Raw genomic sequence first — 18,847 nt, 5'->3', positions numbered from 1 at the left:
TATATATATATATATATATATATATATATATACACACACACACATATATGTACATATATACAGATATGTATATATATGTATGTGTGTGTATATATATATACACACACATACACATATGTATTAGTAAATTTGCTTGCCAAAGAGCCAAATACCTACAATTAACAAATTATCAAGAGGCCTCCAGACAGGGCACATAAACTGAAAGCCTTTAAGATTGTCTGCTATACAAAACAAATGTTATCAGTAAAATAGCATTCATGCAATTTTGGCAAACTTCAAAACTAACCTCAATTTCCTCAGGTGGTATCGTGGGTGGTGGATTTTTATATTCTCCAAGCACAGTCAGTGATTCAATGCACTTTGTCACTGAAACAGTATTAAAAAAAAGAATTTCTCATTTAGTTGGAGAAGTTATGAAGTGTTAATAATCACAGCATACTTGGAAACGATTACATCAAAAAAACGTATACTAGGTTTTAGTGTTAATTTATCCTAATAAAAACGGTAAATACAGTCAATTAATAAAATAAAGAATCAGTTCTATCAAAATATTGTTAAGATGATATTTTCTTCAGAAATATGCTCTTGAAATACATTGGAAAAGCTGTTAAACGTCGTTCTTAGACTAACACCACACATTATTTCACAAGGTTTTCCTTTGAACTTCAACATCTTGACCGATTCGAAAGAGAGGACTCATCAATTTCGTCAATAAAAAGTACGAGCAAATACGAAAAAGGCTATGTCTACTGTTTGGAGGTGTCATTAATAGAATCATGCTGTATATCTGCTACTATTCACGAGAACCGCCCATCCATGTATGAAATATACCTTCAGAACGTACGTTTCCCGCGAACCAGAAGATGTAATATTCCTGACACTTAATGCTTACCGAATATTTGTCTTACATTTTGTGTTAAAGAAGTTATCGTTTTGAACGAAATGAGAACCGTACGTATCCGCCAGTGTCTGAACTATCTGAAAACAGTGCAACAGTGCCTTGAATATCTGACAACAGCGACGACGTCTGCAAGATAACGGAGTCCAATATTTTTGTTCATTAGACCTGACGAAGCACAGTTCTACTGCCCTAAGATACCATGAGGTGTAACGGGTACCATTAATTTGGAACAACAATTCACACAAAAACAATTGCTAATCTTCGAATGGTTCCATTTGTGGCAAAGATTCCACGCCACAAGCGTAAATCGTAGCGCACACACCAGTGTCAGCACATTGATATGCGACGCATTTGAGAGTAAGGGCGGGGGGGAACTACGGAGAGCTTACTACGGTGAATCATGGCCAACGGAGGGCTTTCGCTTTCGTAAGGCATGTTTAAATTGGAAGATGGTCCCGAAAGTTTGAATGTACACCAGCGATATACTAGGTTAGACCGATGTGTACCAGACGATAACAATTTACACTTAGATGTAGTTACTCTCCCTCACGAGTTAAGAGATGAAACGACCGCCACAAAAACGGTTTGTATACATTCGTCGCACGGCCAAGGTCGCCAAGTAGGAGGGCGATGCGCTTGTGTAAAGATTTTCGTCAATCGCAAAAATACTCTCGAGTGGGAAGAAGAAGCCAGCAACACGGCAACTGTGGAGACTTAAAGCAAATGTACGTACTTTAATCGGACATTTTATTAATTCACATCGTCCAGTCTTCATCATCAATATTTCAATCTGAAAATTTGCCTACAGCAGCCCTCCACTGTCCCCGTTAAAGGTACGAACTCCCTTATAAGTCTACCGTTTACAAAGGCGGCCTTACTGGTCAGCGGGGACTAGTGCAGCCGGCACTGCGCGGGGCCTGACGTTGTGGTTATATTGTAACGGGAGTGGTAACAATGTGACCGGCGGGAGCAGTATGGTTTCGAGAAGACAGCAAATAATAACAGCACAACGTCGATGGGTTGCGGCAATCTTTCTATCGCTTTTAAGTTTTCTTCGCGCTGACACTAGAGAGTTTGTCTCGCGGCATTTTGCGGTATAAAAAATGAATATATTACGCGCGCAAAAACGCTTCCACGCTGCAGGTTTAAATCAATTTAACGGTAAAATTAAGTTACACATTGAGGATCCACATTTCCCAGGAAATCCCAGCCGTACATTCCATGGCTTTTTCTGTGAGGCCCTCGCGAAGTCACAAAATCTCACGTGATCGTAATTCGTAAAATATATGTAATCGACATCCGCGGGGCCTCGGCGGTGGTGCCCGGTGCCGTCGCACCACTTGCCACCCCCAAAGGACGGTAGTGACTATTTCGCCCCTTATTAAATAACGTGTATGCCACTTGGCCTTCCTCCTGGTGGGTTCCCTCCAGTGTTCCGAACCAAGTCATCGAATTCCAAATTGGCCCAATCAATCACGTTCATCTCATATTTATCGTGCGCTCCATTCCATTTCCTCCTGCCTGCCCATTTCATATGTCCGTTTGATCTTAGGCAGACGCGTATAGCATAGGTTCCGAGGGCTTTTTGGCAGGCTGTCTTAATATTTTCGCAAAGTATTTGTGTAGATTTTTTAGACACGTGGTATTAGAGGGAACGTTCGGTGTTCCTCATATCTCTGCGCCCTCATTTTCTTCGCAATCATTACATTTTGAGAAAAGTAGAAGCCCCCAGCGATCTTCCTTTTCTGTAGCTGTCTTTGGTCATTACAGACGGACTACCCTAGGCTTTACCGTTGACAGCCTTGATGATTTCTCCGCTAGATCTTTTTTCGCTTCGGGTGCCTCGTGTGTGCTTCCCAGACTTCTTCACTGCTTCTCCGAAATCACTTCACAGCGGTGTATCAAAGGCGGCTGACTTCGTCCACCTTTCTATCGTCCGGCCATTTTTTTCCGGTCCTCCTTACAGTTCTTCGATGACCTCATTCCGCCTGCTTTCTATACCTTTATCTTCTGCGAGTTCATCTTTTACTCGCACCCCTTTTTACATCTCTGACTTCGTGGCCGAGACATTAAATGATTTCCAAACATCATCTGCGTATCGCACCCCTTTTTACATCTCTGACTTCGTGGCCGAGAGATTAAATTATTTCCAAACATCTGGGAATCTGCGTATCATGGACCACTGTATTTACCTTCTAAATGATGGATCTTCTGGCATTCGACTTTATTTGAATCATAATGGAAATTTTAAATAACAACACTACCTATTACCCACTGACGAAAACTCCAGATATCGGTGAATTACCGTGGTGACATTTCAAAATCACCCACAAAGCCTAAAGAACAAGGAAACAAATTATCTCTACCACTTAAACGGTGAATGAACAAGCATTATGGAGTAAGGTTTCAAAAATCCCGTCACGCTGATCGCATTCCGTTCATTAGCCAACGTGTTAGTTGATTTACTTAGGCATTATTATTCAAAGAAGTGAGACTTGGTAAATTCTCCAGTTTTTTATTTTAACAAATACGACCAGATTCACATCAATAAAGCACCTTCCTGGATTTTCCGAGGAACAAATCCAAAGTAATAAGAAGCGAGTGTAGAGGGATATTTTAGGGAAAGCAGAAGGAAGGTACTGCGACTAGGGAAGGAGGTGGGTACGTTTGGCGTCAACAGACGGAGGCTGCGCGTCGCCCCCAGAAGAGGGCGACCGTCCGAAGGTCGATGAGGGGGTGACAACTTGAGGTCCTATAAAACAATGAAAGGGAGTAATGACCGGGATATCGGTAGATCTTAGGGCCATGCTGGGACCCAATAACTCGACCACTCCCTTGGCCAAGGTCCCTCGGCTCGCCGTTTCGGGAGCCTTTGAGGTGAGACGGGGGAGAGCGGTGCAAGAGACCCGGGGAAGAATGAATTATTTTGGAGAAAAAAATTGATGGAAAGTAAAAAAAGATTGGGAATAATTGTCAGTTACAAAGAAAAATGTTTGGCACTAACATGAAATGGAAATTTCACGTTGCTCTAATGTGTTCATTTTTAAATTTTCCACTAAAGAGTTTAGAATTATTGATTGGAATATGCCACTGTAATCATTGTCCGATAAATAAATGGTGAATAGGGACATTGGATTGGCATTTTTTAATGCTGCCCAAGGCTATAGAAGCGTTTACCCACCCACCGCCTTCCCTTGGTCCAGTGACTGGTTAAGGCAGGATAGGCAGGCTTACACAACGGCACTACGAACAATTTAGTTGCTCCTCCTAACAAAACACAGCCTGACATCCGAACGTACTACTAGCCCCTATTCAATTACGAATACTTATATTATTTTATTTATTATTTATATATACCCTGTTTAAGTTTATCGTGGCAACGTTTTACAAATCTAGCTCCTCTACGCTGCACGCGATCCAACTCGGCAATTAATCCAACTTCGTGAGGGTCCCATATATTTGCAGCATATTCTAAATTAGGCCTAATCAACGACAGATTACATTTCTCTTTGACTTTTCAACACGTTTACCCAGTACTCTTCTAATGAATCGTAACGTTTGTTAGCTTGCCCACATATTCCCCGTATGTGTTTCACCCAGGAGAGATCGTGAGTGAGGATAACGCCTAGGTATTTAATTGAGTCTACACATTCCACTTCGGTGTTCCCAATGCAGTAGGCGTTCGGGTGAGAATTCCTCTTTTTCCAAAAATTCATCACAACGAACTTTTTTAAGTTTAATTCTAATTGACAAGTGTCGCACCAGCATTGTATAGCATTAAGGCCATCTAATAAAGGTGCTGTGTCCTCAGGATCACGGATATCACGGTAAACCACTGCATCGCCGACAGATAAATGTATCATACTAGTGACTACGGAGTCGATGTCGTTTACGTAAAGTAGGAATAAAGAGGTCTGATGACATTTTCCTGGGAACACTTGAAGTAACTCTACTGCATTAGAGCTAACTTCATCTATGACTACTCTTTGTGCCCGACCATTCAAAAAGTCTTTAATCCAACCCCGGATATTTGCATTTATGCCATAAGCTTCTAGCTTTGCGAGGAGTTTACTACGAGATACTTTGTCGAAAGTTTTCTTAAAATCTAGAAAAATCGCGTCCACTTGAACATTGCTCTCTCCCAAAGTAAGAATATCATGAACAAAAAGCGCAAGTTGCGCCTCGCAGGATCTACATTTTCGGAAACTGCGCTGATTTTTCAGAAATAACTTCTAATTATCGAGGTGTCTCGCGGTCGAACTAGCATCTATATGTTTCATAACCTTGCACGAAATGGATGTAAGGGAAATAGGCCTGTACTTAGTCGGCTCCTCCTCGCCTCCGTTTTTAAATATTGGTGTTACGTTAGCCGTTTTCCAATCTCTGGGAAGCTTGTGATCTACCAGCAACTTCTTAAATACTATTTCTACATTCGGCGCAATTTCCGAAGCTAGATACTTAAATATACGAGCGGGTATTTCATCGGGCCCGGAGGATTCGTTAGGCTCAATATTTTTCAGCAAACGTTCTATTCCAGTATATGAGATTTCAATAATGGCCATCGGTTGACCGGCACGATTTAGTAAGCTATCGGGGGAATTCTGTGAGAGATTAGTGAAGACGCTTTGAAAGAAGAAATTTAATAAGTTAGCCTTTTCCAAACAGCTGGTTACTCTTTCGCCTGTATCATTTTTGAGTGATTTAACAGTTGACTGATATCCCTGACCTTCTCTGACACACAGTGTGACTGAAATGCTTTTGGATTCTCTTTCAAATTTTCCGCTAACCTTTTCCTTTTGAATTCCCTCAACGGTTTCCGAAATTCATTCTTGGCATTCGCCCTGGATATCTAATTATCATAGGTGATCTCATTCTTTTTGTCACCAGAGATATCATCCCTTATATTTTTCATCTTCACGTGATATAGCCTTTGATGTCGTAATGCCTTTCTAGCATCCGCGTGGTACCATCTACAGGTACGTTCCGTGTTATCTTCAATAAATTTCCTCGGAATGAACTTGTTGACTGCTGAGCGCTTGATCTCAAGGAAGTGATTCCAAGTATCCTCAGTATTTCTGAGACTAATATCTTTCTTAAAACTAGCAAATTGATACTGTAGCACGCACTTTAAGCCATTGTAGTCCCCTTTTTTAAACAAGTAAACTTTTCCTTTCCTTCTTATTTCGGATCCCATGAAGCGGAAACTCAGTTTTTTTTCTGCCATGTGATCACTAATTCCTTTTATAGTTTCTCTTGTTAAGACTTTTTCGGGAATTTTCGTGGCTAACATATCAAGAATATTGTCGCCCCTAGTTGGTGTGAAGTGCCAAGTTGATTCAATGCGTTCAACGTAAAAGAATTCAATAGCGATTTGCGGATATCTTTGTCTTTATCCCCGTTTTAAAACTATATGTGCTATAGTCAATAGATGGTACATTGAGATCTCCACCGATTATAACGTCGCGATCATTGTGTCGGGATAAGAAACCTTGGATTAACTTATCTAATTCTAATATTGAATTATATCTGTCGTCCGACGGTCTGTAAAATGCTCGTAGATATTCCTTCAGAAGATAACTTAGGTCCAGGCATACTCGACAATGAGATAGAAAGGGAATTAAGGGAGAGAAAATAAACAAGGCCGTGGGGTTGAATTACATTCCCGCGGAACTACTGAAATGTTTAGGAAAATGTGAGAGGAAGAGGCTACATGGACTGATTCGTAGTATCTATGAAGAAGGAATCTGGCCGGAAGACTTTGTGAGATCAGTTTTAGTTCCTATTCCGAAAAAGGTAAAGGCTACATCATGTGAGGACTAAGGGACAATAAGTTTGATATCCCACGCAGCTTAAGTTGTTCTCAGAGTCATAAAGAAAAGGATAGAGAAGGGCAAATGATTACTTAGGGGATGATCAGTTTGGGTTTAGGAAGGAAAGAGGTACGCGAGATGCCATAGCAGTAATGAGATAACTTTTCGAGAGGAATGTAGAATACAACCAGGAGGTATTTGCCTGTTTCGTAGATTTCGAAAAAGCGTTTGATAGGGTGAATTGGGAAAAACTAATGAGTATATTGCAGAAAATAGGAATAGACTGGAGGGAAAGGAGGCTAATCCGCAACCTGTACATGTCTCAGACTGCTCAGGTGCGGGTGGGAAACGGGGAGTCAGAATGGGCAGTGTTAGGAAGGGGTGTAAGGCAGGGTTGCCCATTATCACCGTTGCTGTTCAACCTGTATGCAGAGGAAATGATCAAAGAGGCATGGGAAGAACTCGAGGTAGGAATGAAAGTGGGCGGGGAATTCGTAAAATCAGTTAGGTTTGCTGATGACCAAGCTTTAGTTTGTCAGTCAGCCAAGGGGCTGCAAGCATTGCTGAGTGCATTGGAAATTCATTGTGACAGATATGGGGTGAGAATCAATATTAATAAAACAAAGGTTATGCGATTTTCCAGAAAGAAAAGGGCAAAGATAAACATTAAAATAGGAGGGCAAAAACTGGAGCACGTAGAACAGTTTACGTATCTCGCCAGTATTTTGGACCAACACGGTCAAAGTAGTAGGGACGTAAGGAGAAGAATTGCGCTAGGCAGAGGGGCTTTCACAAGGAGGAGGGAGTTGATGACAGGGGCGTTGAGTAAGGATGTTAAGAAAAGACTCGTAAAAACTTTGATATGGGGCGTAGCTATGTACGGCCCGGAAACGTGGTCATTGAAGCAGGAGGATAGACGTAGATTGGAGGCTTTTGAAATGTGGGTGTGGAGAAGAATGGAGAAGGTGAAATGGACCGAGAAGAAAACAAATGAGGAAGTACTGGGTATGGTGGGCGAAGAGAGGGGTTCGTCGGGAGAAATCCTACGGAGGCAGGAAAAGTGGATGAAGGGGGTATTGACCGGCAGGGGGATGTTGAAGACTGTAATAGAGGGGAGAATGTTAGGCAAACGAGGAAAGGGTGGGAACACGATAGGGATGTTGGACGGGATGAAGAGAGGAGGGAAGTACTCAGAGATGAAGAGGGACCTGATGTAGGGTAGGATGCTGAATTTTGTGTTTTATTAGGAGTAATGAAATATTTATTTGATAGTTGTGACCATCCAAAAACCTACCTTCACCGGTAGATTACCTTTTATAATAATAATTCCTTCGGGTGAAGAACTTTTAATGGAGCATCAAATACTCTCCAAACCATTACCTGGAATTGATTACCTCAGCCCTGCTGACGCAAGAATTTTTGCAATTAAGACGCCGCCCCAAATTCTATTTGCTCTGTCATTTCTGTAAATGGAAAGGGTTTTGGAAGATTTTCACCGCCGACAATATTAGCTTTCTGTCCCAATAATTAACTTTCACCTGTGCTTTGAATAAGGCGCTGATATTCTGCGAATTTGTTTTTTAAACTTCGACAATTAACTACCAATACATATACAATTTCCTTGACATTACAGAAGAGAATAGCTCTTTTTACAAGAATTAATCACTACGCACTTTTTGAAGTATTATTCTAATTGCAATTAGTCGCACCAGCGTTGTATGGCGTTTGAGTCATCTGCTAAAGCTGCTATATCCTCAGTATTACGGATAACTCTGTATAGTATGCTATTAGGCTATGTCGCTAAGCACTTGAAAGAAATTTCAATTGGAGTTAGTTAAAATGAACATCACTCAAGGCAGGGTCAAATTTTCTCCAAGAAACACCTCTCCGACATTTCCGCTGAACAAGTATCAAAGGAAATCGACGAGATATTTAACCAAATCACTAATAAAAAATATTCTACCAGCTTTTTTGTAAATTTTAATTCCTATATACTAGAGTCGATTTCTTTCCGCATTAAATGGAATAAAGGAAAGATTTTGAACAAAAATTATGAAGAGAATTCGGTCATCTTCCAGTTGATAACGGTAAACGGGCTGAAAGTTATTACGCGATGGGAAAAATAATTTTTTTAAACCGTGGCAGTCGATGATGCCAACGATTTTCTTTACATCCTCTTCCTCTTAACTTCATTCTACAATTTAAAGAGTTTAAAAAGTCTTCTCTTATTTTTAACGAAAATTTGCTGATTAAAGCGAAAAGGTAAATGTAAAAAAACTTTTTTTTGAATGGTGGTAGGTGGGGAAAAACATCTAATTAGTCCGAGGAAGGGAAACCACTTAAAAAGTATTGTTTTTCATTTATTTAAAGAAAGTGAAGGACAAAGTTTTTTGCTCCCTATGAATATTTTCTTTTCTTTATTTCATTACTATACAAGAGTCCTGCGTGTTACACATCATATTATTTTTCTCTTACAATGACCCAAAATCGTTTGGTGGCAATGTCCGTCTAATCGGTAATTTTCACGTTTCTACTTGTTCCAACAAATTGGTATTACATCATAAATGGTTTTATCCTATAGTAAATTTTCTACAGTAAGTTAACTTAGGATAGCGTTTCCATAAGGTTAATGTGATTAAATTATAGCTTCACAGCACAACAAAATATATTAACGGAATGAATGTGTGTTTCCTGCATCAGCATTTAGTGTTGACTCAATTAAATACTTAAAGGCGCTACCAGCTGAAGATTAACCAACAGTTTGGAAAAGGCTGACTTATTAAATTCATTCTTTCAAAGCGTCTTCACTAATATCTCACAGGATACCCCCTGCAAAGGGATGCAAAAAGAAATACATGTCCAAGGCAAGAAACTAATACGGAAATAGAATGTGATGGAAACAATAATGATAAGGAGAATTTACGAGGAAAAAACTTATCAGGAAGTAGAAGAGAAAACCCATCAAAGATATGGCAGGAATATTATTTTTTGACCCAAGAAAGATTCAAGAACGATAGAGAGAATACAGAGGATCTATATGGTAAAGATATTAGGTAAGTACGAGGGTCACCCGGAAAGTAGTACCCGTTCGTGCCGCATGAAGTGCTGACGACGCGAGTAGCCGCTGGACGAGGTCAGATAGCTTCAGTGGCTTGTCTGCCTTCTCTGAGCCAAGTTGCGTGACGCTAGCATTGCCTGTGTTGTTTCTGTGATTGTTTACAATGTTTAAAAAATTGAGAACGCCGCCAGTTGTGAAGTGAGGGCAGTGATTAAATTCCTCAATGCAAGAAACGTTCGCCCATGTGATATTCATCGCCAATTAAAGGAGGTGTATGGAGACAATGTAATGGACGAGTCGTCTGTTCGGCGGTGGTGTCGCAACTTCAACATGGGGAGGGGGAACACACACGACGATGAGCGTTCGGAGAGACCGTCTGTCATTACAGACCAACTGGTGAGCTCAGTTGACGAATTCGTGAGGAACGATCGGCGCGTCACAATTGATGACATCTGTGAGCATTTTCCCAATGTTTCTCGAACAATTGTTCATGAAATTGTTAAACACCATCTGCATTATGCAAAAATTGGTGCAAGATGGGTCCCTCGCGTATCTCAATGAGCTGGCGGCAAAGGACTATGCAGCAGGAATACAGAAACTTGTCACACGTTATGACAAATGCCTTAATTTGCTTGGAGATTATGTTGAGAAGTAGTTTAAAGTATCCTCTTTCAAATAAAATTTTTTATGTTTGTTAATATTTACTTTTGTGTCTTTATTTCACGAACGGGTACTACTTTCCGGATGACCCTCGTAGTTTTGACATAGACAGGAGATGTTATAGTTTATAGTTGTGGATAGCTTAGGTCAAGGCATGGTTGACTGGAATATAGGAAGGACACTAAATGAAACCAAATAAGGGTGTGAAGGGTAGATAACATTCCCGCAGAACTACTTAAGGGTTCAGGAAAACATGCTATGAAGAATGTTTAAGGACTAATTCAAACATTTATGAAGGTGAAAATTGGTCAGAAAATTTCTTCAGATCAGTGTTTGTTCCCATCCCAAAAATGGGAAAGGCAGCCATATGCCAGAACTATAAAACAAAAAGTGAGTTTGCAAGCAGGAAGATGATACTTAAGATCATCAATAAAAGCATTGAAACTATAGATCAAATAACCAGGATGAAAAGAAAGGAGCACCAGGAGGAAGTAGAGGAAATTACGAATAAGTTAAAGAATATGGGTATAACAGAATAAATGAGTACATACAAAAAAAGAGACATGGAAAGCTGCATATGAAACTATGGAAACAATAAACAGGAAAAAGACAAAAAATACAAACGAAATGATTATAAAGCTAGGCAGGGAAAGGAAATGAAAAAATGTAAACAAAGAATAAAGGAAATGGAAAAATGTAAACACAGATTGAGGTAGCGGAGTTGAATATTAAATTGAGGCAGGAAATAAACAGAGCAAAATAGGTGTGGAGGAAAACATGTACATGTCTCAGTCAGCTTGTCTGCATATAATAGATGGAGTGAGGATGGGAACTGTTAGGAAGGAGGTAAGACAGACCTGTTTATTATTACCAATACTTTTCCATGTACATGCAAATTAAATGGCATTGAAAAGGTGTAAAATAGGAATTAAAGTCTGAGTGGAATATATGAAAGCAGTTAGATTTGTGGATGACCAAGCTTTAGTTACCTAGTCAGTCAATGAGGCCTGGTCATTACTGAGAACATTTTAAAACAAGTGTGTTGGTTATAGGATGACGATCCATGTAAACAAAACACAATGACATTTTTAAGAATGACGAAAGCTCAGTTAAAGACACATTAAATTGCAAAGGCATTAACTAGAGTACGTGATATGGTTCATTGCAGTGTTTCTTGTAAGGTCAGCCTTAATGATGTAGCTGTTATTACTTGGTGACCTCAAAAAAATACCTTAAAATAATGCATCTTTCTTGTGGTTGTCACATTGTTTACAACTTTAAATATGGCTTATTTTAATATGAGTCAATCAAAAATGCAAACAATTATTGATAATTATGCAAATAATGTGGGTCGCGGTAGTCCAGTGGGTAGAGCGTTGGGCTGCTGACCGGAGGGTCCAGGGTTCGATTCCCGGGCAAGGCCCTCCGGGCACCTGAAGCTCCACCCAAGGTAAAGTGATTTTTTGGGTACCAGGTCTTCCTGGGGAACCATAACCGGCACAGGGAAAGGAACTGGCCCCCCTACCCTTATGTGTGAATTTTCACACGCCGTATAGGGCTTAGTACTGGGTGATCTCTACCATCACCTACTAAACCGACCTTCGGGTCGATTATTGTGTTTATGGTTTTATACAAATAATGTCTAAATTACCAACTATTCTTTGGATGTAGCTTGCATACCTCATAAGTAAAATTAATATGGTAACTTAAGACAGGGCCAAAGAGAGGAATATTATTTTTAACATGAAGAAATACATAAAAGTATGCATTTCTTGGACACAATTAAATATTGTTGCATGATATACATTTTATTTAAAAAAAATAAGAAAAGAAAGGTAAGATAAATTCAATTACTCTAGTCTGGGAAAAAATACTGAATGCCAATTGCTCTTAAATTTCAAGTCATGCATTCAGAGATTCAACTTACTATAATGCTATTGGAGAAGATGTGAAAAAGTAACCAAAAAAATCAATCAATAGATAGTGATTAAATATTAATCCCCAAAAACCATTAATTTCACTACATGAACTTTATGTGACAAAACTCACATATGCTGCAAAAGAATGGACTGACTGTAGGGCATCAAATAATTGGAGAACAAAACATGAAATATTAACAAAAGCATATATTTAAGCATTCCTTGATAAGAGAAAGTTTATACCCGTCAAAAATATAACGAATCCATTGCCACAACCAGGTTAACATGTATAAGCACTACAAACAGGGGATTCAGCGAGGTAATTATTTTAAGTTCATCATTCTTAGCTTGGCAACATATACTTGATGGCATCAAATGAATAAGAATCCCTAAACATCATACTTCAAGAAATCAATGAAAAAAAAATCTAGATCTGTGAACAATTATGCCATCCCTAACATGAAGTCACTAAATGGCCAGTGAAATAAGCTATACCGATGACATTAATTTCAGGCATTACATTATTTAAAAAATTTTTGAAGTGAAAGTTTTGTAAATAATTTCATAGAAAATTTATTACTTCCTAAAAATAAAACAGAGATGTTTCTATGTACTTTTAAGTACACATGATCCATCTTTATGAAAAAATCTACATTAAATAAAACTGATTAAGGTTGACAATAAACCACTCAGCTACAATATTTCATTAAGTAGCATTCATGATACTTGGAAGCTATACAGGTTAAATCTTGAATAATTAATGGCTTCATTTCACCGTTAAGAAAGTTAAAAATAATCAATTAAACCCTAAGAACCAAAAATGAAGAAATAGATAACATATATGGTATACACATACACTTTATCGGTATTATTTTTTCTTTACCCATCCCTTTCCACTGGTTTCACTTCTCTTATAACGGAAACTGCTGTGCGAGGCATTTCTTCAAGGTAACCAAAAGTCACAGCCTTTTTTCAGTTCTTTGCAAGTGACCTTTTCAGAGCTTGCTAAGGACAAAAACTCCTCTCAACATTTACCAAATCTAAAATTCTCAGATGTCATTCAGGATGGTCGTTTTGGTTGGTTTTACAGGGCTTGTAACTTAAATAAGTAGCCTCCAATGAAATGCTTGCTCATTAGTGTGGCCATTTCCGTTTTAATTTAAATATGATAACTTGTTTTCTACATTATACTATACACTCTAGATCCAATCAAGCATAAAGTTGAGCACCTTGCTGCTGCAGCCAAATGTAGAGTGAATTAATTGTGGCCGCAGCTAATGGTGTTTTCCATATAAGCCTGGTTAGCTGTTCTTCAGATGGTTACAAATTCTTTGGATAACTTGAGGTGAGTTTTAAATAAGTGGAAGTAACATGCTGAATCTTAACAGAATTTCCAGGAAGTAGTAAATCTCCCAATTCAAAACCCCCTTATGAAAAGTCATTTAGGATACAAACATTTCTGAAGGATACTGAATTGCCATGTATTTAACATTAAAATTAATTCAAAACAAAAAACAAACAACTTATCTTTAAGTGCCCTGTTATAGCACTTTAAGTTCAACAGAGCATCTGTCAATGGTCGAGGGTCAATCAATCAATTTTGAAGTTGAAATCATCAAGAATTAAAATCTCTTCTGGATCAGCAGGACAAATCACAGATCAGTAAAATGAATGCCACTTGCAGGGGCAAAAAACACATAGATCAACTTTTTCTGCCATGAGATTGACGGTTCAAGATTCAGAAATATTTTATGTTCAGGTATCAACGAAAAGGTGAAAAAATGTCATCATAAATGATTTTTCCTAAATTCGAACTTAGATGCTAGGCTATGTTTCGTTTAATAAGTTTCATCGCCACTAGTGTTTTTTAGTAATTTCTTGATGAATCTAAAATCTCCTAAAAATCTAAATTCTCCTAAAATCACTATGCTCCAACAAAAGTCCAACTAATAATTTTTTTCTTAGGATTGTAGGTTTTGCATTGAAAGGATGATGTGCATTATTGAGCATGAAATTAAGCACAAAGTAAAGGTGAAAGCAGATATTTTTGATCGCAGGGAAAGCATCACCAAGCTGAAGAAGAGAGGTTGGCTATTGCCACTACAGGATCTATTGCAGGAGACTTGGCAAGTGGTGAACAAGATGAAAAGATAACATCAAGAAAATTTCACTTCTAAATTTCCCACAAAAAAACAAAAATAAATTGACAAACTGGATTCGTATAAAAATAGTTAAATTCTAGGTTACACATCTTCAAAATCAGTTCATAAATTTAAAATGAAAACTTCCTTTAGTAGTTATGCATTACCACTCCCCTTCCAGCTAAATATGAGTCTCATATGATAATAATTATTATTTTCAATTCCTTCGGCTAGGGTAAATCCTACCTAAGCAATTTTTTACTGGTATTCTAATGGTTAAGGCGCATTTTAGATAGATATAGCTTATATAACGGTACAACGATAAATCTACTTGCCTCTGCTCAAAAAACATAACCTAACATCCAACACTATTGAGCCGTCAAAACTCCTTCTGCCCATCATTCTGTCCGACATGTCTATCCAATTTTTTTTCCTTCCTCGCTTGCCTAACATTCTCCCCTTTATTGCAGTCTTCAACACATCATTTAAATATTCGATGTTTTCATGCTTAACTTCGTGCAAAAATATTATCACTGATGTAAAAAAGCCAATATATCTTTCCACTCAATTTTTAATTTGGTACAACAAGTGTCGACACATCGGTGTCCTTCGACGGCTTTGTATCAGAGGATGATGCCAATGCATCAAAACTAGTCGTAGCGAATAAAAAATTAAGTGGAAATCTCAATGACAATCAAAATGCTCTGCCTCCTTTGGACTTCTCCTAAAAATTCAACCCACCATGGCTAATACTTCCTTGTTTGTTTCCCTCTCTGTCCACTTCACGTTCTCTTTCATTCACTCACTGCATACTGTGATGTACACCAATCGGTTGCCGCATAACACTACGTCTCTAGCAGTATTAAAACTCTTGTATTATTCTAATTTTTTTTTCCAGGGCATCATATGGAAAAATGTTCTGAGGATCATCTGTTAACATTGCACATTTTTCTTAGTTAAAAAAGTTATTAGATGTGTACTTGATACTGCTTAAAGGACAGAATGTAGCCCCTTATTCAAAAAATTAAATGTTCTTACCATTCCACCCGTTTATACTATATATTTTCCATGTTAGTCTTCATAAAAATTATCTCTCTTTCATTCAAATTGCGATATTCACTCTTATCCAACTAGAAATCATCCCAACATCATTTCATCAGCCATTTCATTTAAAAACCCAATGGCAATGGGTCCAAGAATTTATAACACACTATCACACCCGTTAAAAATGAGATATAAATAATGAAATTTAAAATTGAAACTAAGGAAACTCCTTCTAATAAATTGTTGTTATTCACTGAATGAATTTTTAAATGAAAAGCTGTTATAATGCATCGTGCTTTTATTATACAGTTTACTATATATGCTCTTTTTTAAGCATGTTCATAGAATTTTTTACTTTTCTTTAAGTCTTACTTAAGAATATTTTTTACTTTTCTTTGTATTTGATGACTCCTATACCTACATGATGTGTATTGTTGGTGGACAATAAAATATTATTATAATTCTCCACACCCATATTTCTAAAGCCTCCAATCTATGCCTATCATCCTGCTTCAATGACCATGTTTCCACACTGTGTTAAACCACATTTCATACAAATGTTTTGACGAGCCATTTCTCAACAGCCTTACTCAACATCCCTGTCATCAATTATTCCCTTTTTGTGTAAGTTTCTTTGTCTAACACAATTATTTGTCTTACATCCCTACTACTAAGACTATTTCGGCCCGGAACACTTCTGAGATAGGTAAACTCCTATGCATGTGACACTATTTGAAAAACAATAGTTTCTGTTCTAAGGAACAAAAAATTCACAGAAGCTATCCCATGTACATTTAATAATAAAGTTAAATGGCAAGAGGAATTTCTAAAGTCTTACGTATTATCATTCATATTCTGGAAATAATGCTGCGGAAAATATTTACATTTAATAGAATATGCTAAATGATAAGACAGATTTTTCATAAGACCTCATAAGAAGTTGATGTTGCTGTGACATTTCTTATTTTGTCCAAAATTGGGAATCTAAAGAATTGAAAACCCACATTGCTATACCACTTACAGTAGTTGACCTATCTGATTCTTCCAAATGTGGCAGAAATTGCAGCATTTGCAGAAATCTTTTACTTCACAGACAAAAAACTTTCACCGAAAGTGTGCACTTAAGATGTGAGAAAACCTGACTCACCATTCCATTCATTCTCCTGGGCAACTATGTTGATTACATCAAAATCCACAGAATCACCAAAGATGGATAATAGTTTAGCAAGAATGAGGTTCTTGTCAAAGCCCTCTTCCTCTGAAACAAATTCAGCCATTGTCTGTGAAGATCAAATGAGGAAATATTATAGTATCATTTCAAAACTGAATGAGTACTACTGTGATCTTAACACTCAATGAAGGGCAAAAAGAAGAATTTTATTTTTTAAATCAGATGATTCAAGAACATGTAATCAAACCACAATTTAAATTAACCTTGACCCCCTGTGGCCACTCATAAAAGTGAAGGACATCACACAGTAATTGGAGGTTAGAGATCTTCTTCTACTGCTTATTCATCTATTTGCCCACAGGACATCTAGATTTTAGGCAAAACTGGTAGTCACAGAGCATTTCTAACATATTAGAAAAAAAATCCTTCCCTTAACAAGCTTTCACTTTCTGTAAGTGACACAAAGTGTTTAGTGCCCTTTATTCTTTATTAAAATGAAAACAAATATTTTGTTGCCCACTCATTTGGTCATTAATGACCTCAAAGAAAACATTATGGGTGGAGAAGTGTCTACCTTGACTAACCCACTTGAGAGGACAATGCCTCAGGAAAATAATAGCAGTTAACATAGTTGGTTACATTATGCCAAACACAGATGTAATAATACTATGGTAAACAGAATAAAAATGAAAATGCTGATATTGTACTGAACTGTAGAGAGCTGTAAAATTCAACTAACAGCCCAACCAAATTGCAGATGGAAAGGGTATAACCTACATCGATAATTATGTCAGATAGCCAAAGAGTAACAAATTTCCCGAGTTCCAATTTAAGGAATGGATGTGAATCTAAAAAATGCAGTAGCGTTAGCTCTCTTTATGACCTGACCTCTTGATAGGAACTCGAGCATGTTACTCCAGCGATGGGGATAAATAGACCCACTCATTATTCTCAGAGTTGTCTTTCAATTATGAATTGTAAGTTTGAAGCTTGGTGTACAAAAACGTACCAGGCCCCAACAAAGACCTATAGGTGTCAAAAACCTCTTGGGTCCTTAAATATGCCTCCTTAGAAAGGCTATTGATGGTAAACCTATTCCTTTTCTTCTACGAGATGCACAAATCTATTCAAAAGCTATCTAGGGGCTAGCCGTGCATATGTAAATCAATATTTGCGTTTACATATTTCTGAAAGGAATAATCGACAACATTTTTACATTGCATGAAGTTCTTATGCAAGGGTCCCTACAAGTTCGATTAGGATCACGTCTTCTCCTTTTTAAATGGATTGCATAATTAGAGGAAAGAACAATCACTGATGTTGACTGCTGATGTTCAAGCATATTGGCGGGATCTACTCCGTGCCCCTAACGTCGTAACAAGTACATCATTAGCCTAGGATATAAAAGTTCGGCGGTGATTCTATTTATATAAACGGATCTGCGGTAACCTATTCCTCGGTGAAATCACAGTGGGAAAAGGATTCAACCGAGGCATATAAAAATAATTTCGTGGCCACGTTCAACTAAACATAAATACACAATTGAATTCCGAAAGAAATCGGTCATAATTTCCAACTGTGTTTAATTCAAAAGAGGAAAACTGTCACCAGATATATAACACATATTCTTTAACCTTGAATACCCTAAATGAATTAGTCTTATTTCCCAGACTTTTCGTGTCAACAGAAAAATGAAAAACAATAATGATACGGTCAAATAAAGCCCCTCAACAATGATAACTCTATATCACGCTAACGAGAACATTAAAATGTGGGTCCTAAGACATTCACATCAGCACGATTGCCCTTCGAAGATATGTACTAGGAGATACCACACTTAATTAGATAAGATTTAAAGGGGTAGTAATTTATAACTACCTATAACAATCAAGGACGTTCGCTGTTTCCAATCCGATGTTTTCAATCAAATGATTGCAACAAGATCATGTCGCTAACTACCAAACAGGTCTTCACTGTTATTCCTTGACTATGCGGGCATGGCAGATTCACGCCTCAACGTTTCACAATACAACGAAACGTTATTTCACCACAGCCTGCTTGTTACGATCAACCACAAGAACCACAATCACTCATAATCATGGGAGAGATACTCTCATGCAAGCGTATTTACCTCTAGTCTTAT

General features: G+C 37.9%; 1 long non-coding RNA gene across 1 annotated transcript; it reads right to left on the bottom strand.

The window, feature by feature from the left end:
- Positions 1–286: 286 nt before the first annotated feature.
- Positions 287–18,762, bottom strand: LOC139698390 (uncharacterized). Its single transcript, XR_011702913.1, has 3 exons — positions 18,583–18,762; positions 16,681–16,813; positions 287–366 (listed from the first exon to the last, which is right to left on the bottom strand). It is a non-coding gene; the product is annotated as an uncharacterized lncRNA (long non-coding RNA).
- Positions 18,763–18,847: the final 85 nt, after the last annotated feature.

Source organism: Hetaerina americana, unplaced genomic scaffold, assembly GCF_022747635.1.
Source record: "Hetaerina americana unplaced genomic scaffold, ioHetAmer1.1.p SCAF_84, whole genome shotgun sequence".
Classification (NCBI taxonomy): domain Eukaryota; kingdom Metazoa; phylum Arthropoda; class Insecta; order Odonata; family Calopterygidae; genus Hetaerina; species Hetaerina americana.
The sequence above is the reverse complement of the archived record's forward strand: the minus strand, read 5'-3'. Positions and strand labels throughout refer to the sequence as shown.